A 6,435-nucleotide genomic window follows, 5' to 3' on the forward strand; every position below is an offset into this window, starting at 1 on the left:
GTTTTTTTTTTATTTTCTTGAACCCTGTAGAGATAGTGAAAAAAATGGAAAAGGAAAAAGGTGTTCTACTCTACTGACTTGAAACATATATGGGCATGATTTTCATGAGCTTACTAATGTGACTGTCATGTCTTTTACACAAAAATCATCATTTGCATTTTCCATTTAAGAACATTATATTCTTTGTAAGCTTACTTGAATCCTGTAAAGAGAGCTTGACAGTTCCTAAAGAGAAAAAAGACCACATTATTATTTTGTCACTTGTAGAAATGCTAATGGCAGGATATGAAGGACAGCGTAATTACAGTGTTGCTCTAGTGATTCTTCAGTAAACGTTTTCTCAGTACTTTAATTATAAACTACATATTTCAGCAGTTTAACTTTCTAAATTCTCAGTCAAACACCCTTTGGGTTTCATTCACACTTTGTGGTGCTTGTTGGTGTAAAAAAGCCTCATCTACTCAACAGCGAAGTCCCATGCAGTTGGGAGCATCCACATCTATGGAGGACAGCTGGGCTGAAGAGAAGGGGCAAAGAAGGAACTGTCTTTTTCTGCCTAAGAACTAAACTGTTGTTGAGAAATAGGTGCACTGAAGTAAACAGGAGTGATAAAATCCTTGGAAGAGAAGCCAGGGAGAGGGTTAGGCATATATCAAGCAAATTTGACAGGCCAAGCCAAAAATCTGCAGAATATGTAAATGAAATCAGATGAGGTCAAAGGACAGCAAGAATAAGAGATTTCTGCAACTCTCTAGACAGCTTTATAGAGACCTGCTACCTCAGCATATCTGAATTTTGGGAAGGAAACTTAACAGAGGGAAAGAATAAAGCCTTCAAAATAACATCTTCTTAGATGCTTGTCCAGCAGGCAGAATTCTCCATATTCTAGAAAACTATTTTTTAGTTATTGAATCCATTTGCAAAGCTTTGGTTGAGGAAATTTACTTTTCAAGCAATGTATACTGAAATTCCATTGGGATTTATATGCAATATTTTTAGACTCATGCCTATGAATTTATGAATAAGAGCTGACTTACTATGTGACCAAATACTTTCCTGAAGCAGGGCCAAGAGAAGGGACAGATAGTTCTGTTATGCTCCTTAAGAAACAAATCTAAAAGCAGATAATATCATGTAACAACACTGCAAACTTCTCAAAATTGGAAAGCACAAATCCAATGATTAGCAAGATTCCTTTGTTCAGAGAACAGCAATTTGAGAAGCCTGATCTGTAATGCCTCAAAGACCTCATTAGGAGCTTGTAATCCTTAGTTTGTTTATGTACTGTTATAAGGGTACACTGACAGTCTTGCCTCAAGAGCTGCTTGTCCTTGGTGGGGAAGAATATGAAGCTCAGAATCTTAACTTTTGTGATAAGATAGTGTGTTGTGATTGATTTCAGTAATGATGACATAGGAGCTGGGGAGGGGGATTGAGGGAGGGAGCAAACTCATGCAGTTCTGGAATATTTTGCAATGGTTTTAAAATAAGAATGGGTAGTACCTTGATTTCCTCTTGTTACTGTCTGTCGCCAAGCCCTCCCTTGCTCACCCATCTTTCTACTTCAAGCAAAGGATTTTTGAAAGTGAGAGGTCTCAGAACAGTTCAAATATTTCATTTCCTATAAAAATATTATTTTTGCTCCTTGACAAGGGAGGTAAAGCTGGTTTCATTCTGAGAAACCACAAAATTCATGGGAAAGCTGAATATATATCATCTTTGGTAACATTCATTTTCTCAGGACTGTGCTACAGCTGGTTTTTGCTTTTTTGGTTTTCTCCCCCTTCATTCTCCTGCTGTGAGATGCAATGCTCTACTGTGGAAATAGCATTTATGTGCCCGTATGTGAGGAAGTAGCCAGCATTCAAAAAATCCTAACAAAGATTTATGAGGCAAATTATGTTGTTTGTTAAATTCCCAGATGGAAAATCAGAAACTCTGACATGGTGAGTAGAGAGGGTATCAGCAAAAAGCTGTGATTCAGGCAAATAGAAAGCCTCATGATTTAATTCAAGATGAGTTAGTGTTCTCTTTCACCAATAACAAAAAAGGTGTTTTGTGTTGCATGTGTCCCACCTGCTGACACCCTTCCCGGAGTCCTGCATTCTCTGTTTTTGTTCATTTGCTGCTGGTATAGGAAGTAGGTGGCTTAGGGAGGGGCAGTACCTACCTAGTGGATATATAATACTGATAACAGAAAGTATATGCTGCCACTAATTGTTGCAATGCAGTTGATTTCAGTCTAGGAATTAGTAAGCTTCGGGAGAAAAACTGGGGAGCTGGGTCTTGACAAAAGAGAGATTCACAGGCTGTCAGAAGCTTGCAGTACAGGGTTCAAAAGTGTTAAATCCCTCCCTCCTCTCCTCTCTTTCCCAGACCTTTAGGTCCTCCCAGGCTCACAAGGGTGGCAGCACTGATGTTCATCCTGGGTGAGACAAGGAGAGCATCCAGCTAAGTGGGAGGCAGAGCCGCCCCAGTTCCTCCAGCTGTTTGCTGCTGGGGCAGGGGAGCTGATCTGCCACTACTACCCCAGGCTTACATGGGCAGGAATCAGGAGCAGAAACACAGTCAGCACTGAACAGAGGCATCATGGCAGTACTATTAATTTCCTAATTATGTGGAGCTGCATATTTTTGAATCGTGATACCACTGTGTCAACAAGTGCTGCTTGTCACTCAGGTCTTTGCGCTGTGACTCACTGTTGCCTCATGAAGCACAGGGGAGCTGAAAGGCAGTGTTATCTGAAAATTTCTCATTTCCAACATTTTGTTTTCAGTAACATTGTCAATGTTTCTGAAAATGAAATTATTCTTTAGTTCAAAGGTTTTCCTTTTAAGTGCTGCATATTGTGTTTCAAGTAAAAATGGTATTCACCAGCAAGCAGGCCTTTAACTAACCAAGATGCTTCTGGAAATGCTGACCTACTGCTTCTATGTACTAATAAGATATAATAATGTTTTCTTTGCGGGAATTCCAGCTGTTACAGGGAATGATGCTGTAGAAGGACTGCTTATTTTGGAGCATTTCTATTCCAGTGGTGCAATGGCGAGTAAATCAACAGGTTTCAACAATCTGTATTTGTTAGTCTAGCCCAGCAGTGACAGGTGGGTAAACTGCATTTCTCATTGACCTGTCGGTTCCTGCTCTGCTCCCTCCTATACACAATGGTGTTGCATCTCAAGTAAACAGAAAATTTAAACACTGAAAAGCAAACAAGTCAGTGCCATTGCAGGTGGGAGGCATTACTGGTCCAGACAGCTACAGACAGTGGCTTTTTTTGGCTCTGTTTCTCTGTGAATTGAATCCAGGGTGCTTAACACGTATGGAGTTACCCACAAGTTTACAGTATGTGGGCAGCAAATGACAACCTGCTGCTGTATTTTATTGCTGCTATATTTTATTACTGCTGTGTGCTCTGTATTTTCTCCATGGTATCTACTTTAACCTAATAATAGCTATTAAATCATAATACCGTCAGGTAACAAGACCTTTTTAGAAGGCTGAATGGAATGGCAATTTGGCATAATATGGATGACTCTCCTAAAGTTGTTTCTTTTTCTCTTCTTACTCCACTGGGAAATGTCCATTGTAAGTAGAAAACTTCCAAGTACTTTTCATTTGATGAATCCGTAATTATTGCCCACTTGTTTCACACTGCTGTGCTTCAAAGTGACAATAACTGAACTTGTATAACAAAAGAGTTTAATTAGAATTTTATAGAAAAAAAATTGGAATATTTTAAAGCTTGGGTATACAGTATGAGGAGGTTCTCTACCTTTGTATACTCTGATAAAGTTTCTCACTGTTCAGAGCTGCAGCGGTATGAGGACACTAATGGAGCAGAATCTCTGTTATGACTAAGAGGAAAAGAGGCTGAGAATTCTTCTCTTCCTGTGATGCAGGTGAAAGTGTTACAATACAAGCTGCAGTAAAGGACAAGACTAGAGATAAATGCAGTGTTTGAGAGAGAAGGCAAGGCATTATAAAAAAGACCTGAACCACCTGGTGCTGTATCTGTTCAGCAGAGCTTTTAAAAAGTGCACTAATGGCCCATTTTATCTATCACCCCAAGTCAATGAAAAACACCCATTGACTTAAATAGGCATTGGATCAAATGCTCAGCTTTTACAAATAATTCTGCTCAGTATACTGAAGTTACCAGTATTTCTCTTCAGACTGAATGCTGCTCCCTCCATTATGTGCCATGACTTCAAAAAATAAACAAGCATTCCCCTTTTCCTGCCTACATGAACTGAAGCCATGGTGTTCCCACCACTACTCCCAAACCAGCTGGCAGATGTTGAAGAAGTTTTTAAGATTGAAGCAGTAGTCTGGACCCAGAAAGCACTGCTGGGTGGGAAAACCATGTGTAAAATATGTCTTTGTTGTATATCATCTTACTGGAGCCCAATTGGTGGCTTTGGAAACCTTTGGACTTCTGAAGGTCTGTTTTCACTTCCTGCCCTCAGGCTGTTATGCTATTTGTCCCCCAAACTGCCGCAATCCACGCTTCCCAAGGAATCTCTTTTAAGTGCAGTGGCAAAAAGGGTGACCGCTCTTCAGTCCAGCGCACTATCCCCTAACATAGCTTGTTTTGCTCAACTGTTTGAACCATTACTTGATCTTTTTCCTTAGTGGTAGGGCCATTGTTAGTTTTCTTTGCTACTATTGCCCACTTTGAGCTGTAAAAAACTGCATAGTATTGAAACCCTCAGCAATACGTTTTATCATCAGAAACCTGTCCAAAAGTCTGTAACAGCCAATGAAGAACAAATAAGATGGTGGCTGGGAACATAACTGGATTCTCTCCAACCTGCTGTGCTACTATTACTACCACTAGCAATAATAGTAATAGCAATAGAAAAATCCTAGTTCAATTTCTTGGCATTCTCTTGTCTCAGATAAAAGCATGATGATATCAAAGAGCATAAGCTGGTTCTGGAGGGCATGAATTAAGCCACTGGAATGTATCCTACAGCTAAGCATCCACTTTTTAAGTTAGTACAGATACCACCTTACCTCATGTAGACAATGAAAAACTCACACTGAAGACTCAGTAAGACAGGAATAGCTTACTGAGGTAAAAAAGGAACTGTCTAGACTTTAAGTGTTAGGAGGTTTGTGTATTATCTGTGATGATCTCCTAGCAAAGTATTAGTACCTGCATGGTACTGCCTTTTGGGAGACTGAGCATTTTGTACGTTTTTATGTTTATATCAGCTCAGGACTGATAAGAACAGAAATTGAACTAGTTATCCACCTTTTCAGTTTTGAATGTATCTCTTTCCTAGGAATATAATCCTTCTGTCATAAATAATCCAGAGATGCAAACTAATAGGTGAATGAATTATAGAGTCATAGATTCGTAGAATAATTTATGTTGTAAGGAGCTCACCTAATCCAACACCAAAGATATCTGGTTCCAAACTGCTTTTTCTGTCTCCTGGTAAGAAGTAGAGCCTCATGGGGCACTAGGAATGGCTTTTTGGATTTTCTATATACCTACATTTCAAACTCAGACAGAAAAGGTTTATAAATTAGAAAAATTAGTTTAGCGCCTCCATACAAAAATAAAAAGGTTATTGACTGTGCAAAATATTGGGGAAAGTTTCACTATATTTGTGAGGGGAAAAATAATATGTGAATATTGTTTTTGCTCTTATTTTCAAGATGCAAAACTTGATGTGCAAGGGGTTATTTATACTGACAGACTGGTACTTAAACAAATAAGCTGACCAGAGATCCCCAGCTTGGAGATGAGTTACTGCAAATAAGCAAAGAACTAAAAAGCATCCATGTGAATTATATAAATACAGAAAATCTTTGTGAAGTGCTCTACAAAGGTATGTGATAAAAGAAGGTAGCACAGTGTGTTCAGAGGTGAACCTGACAACAAATAGACAGAAACCACTTTTTTTTTTTTTTTACCAATTTGAACCCAAAGACCTCAAAGGCCTTTTTTCTCAAATTAAAGATTAATAAAGCTTGGCCGTCTCTCAAGAGCTGATGTGCAATGTGACAGTCATTTGCTGGCAATGTTACACAGGATCGTGAGCTAAGGTGGTGAATATCTTCATAAAGTGCAAGCAATATTAGGATAGGCAGGATATTATTGTGTGATGTGTAATTGGGCCAGCACATCTGGTTTACTTCAGGTGGTATTGTGACAGGTACTTCGCAAACATCCAGAGTTCCTGCTGTCTGTATCATTTGTGCTAGTGGCTTTGCAGCCACCCTTAGTGCTCCACCCATACTGCTCTCTTCCTGGGTCGGGCAGAGGTAGGTTTCTTGTACAACTCCCTGAAGCACAAGCATGGTGCTTAAAAAGCTTTGCAATCAAAATAAAATAGTGTTTGCTACTTTTACCACCAAATACTGCTTTTCAAGGCTCTGATACTTGGCTCCCTCGAGCCATCAAAACTCTGTTGAGCCTGA

This window comes from Corvus moneduloides, chromosome 1, assembly GCF_009650955.1.
Source record: "Corvus moneduloides isolate bCorMon1 chromosome 1, bCorMon1.pri, whole genome shotgun sequence".
NCBI lineage: Eukaryota > Metazoa > Chordata > Aves > Passeriformes > Corvidae > Corvus > Corvus moneduloides.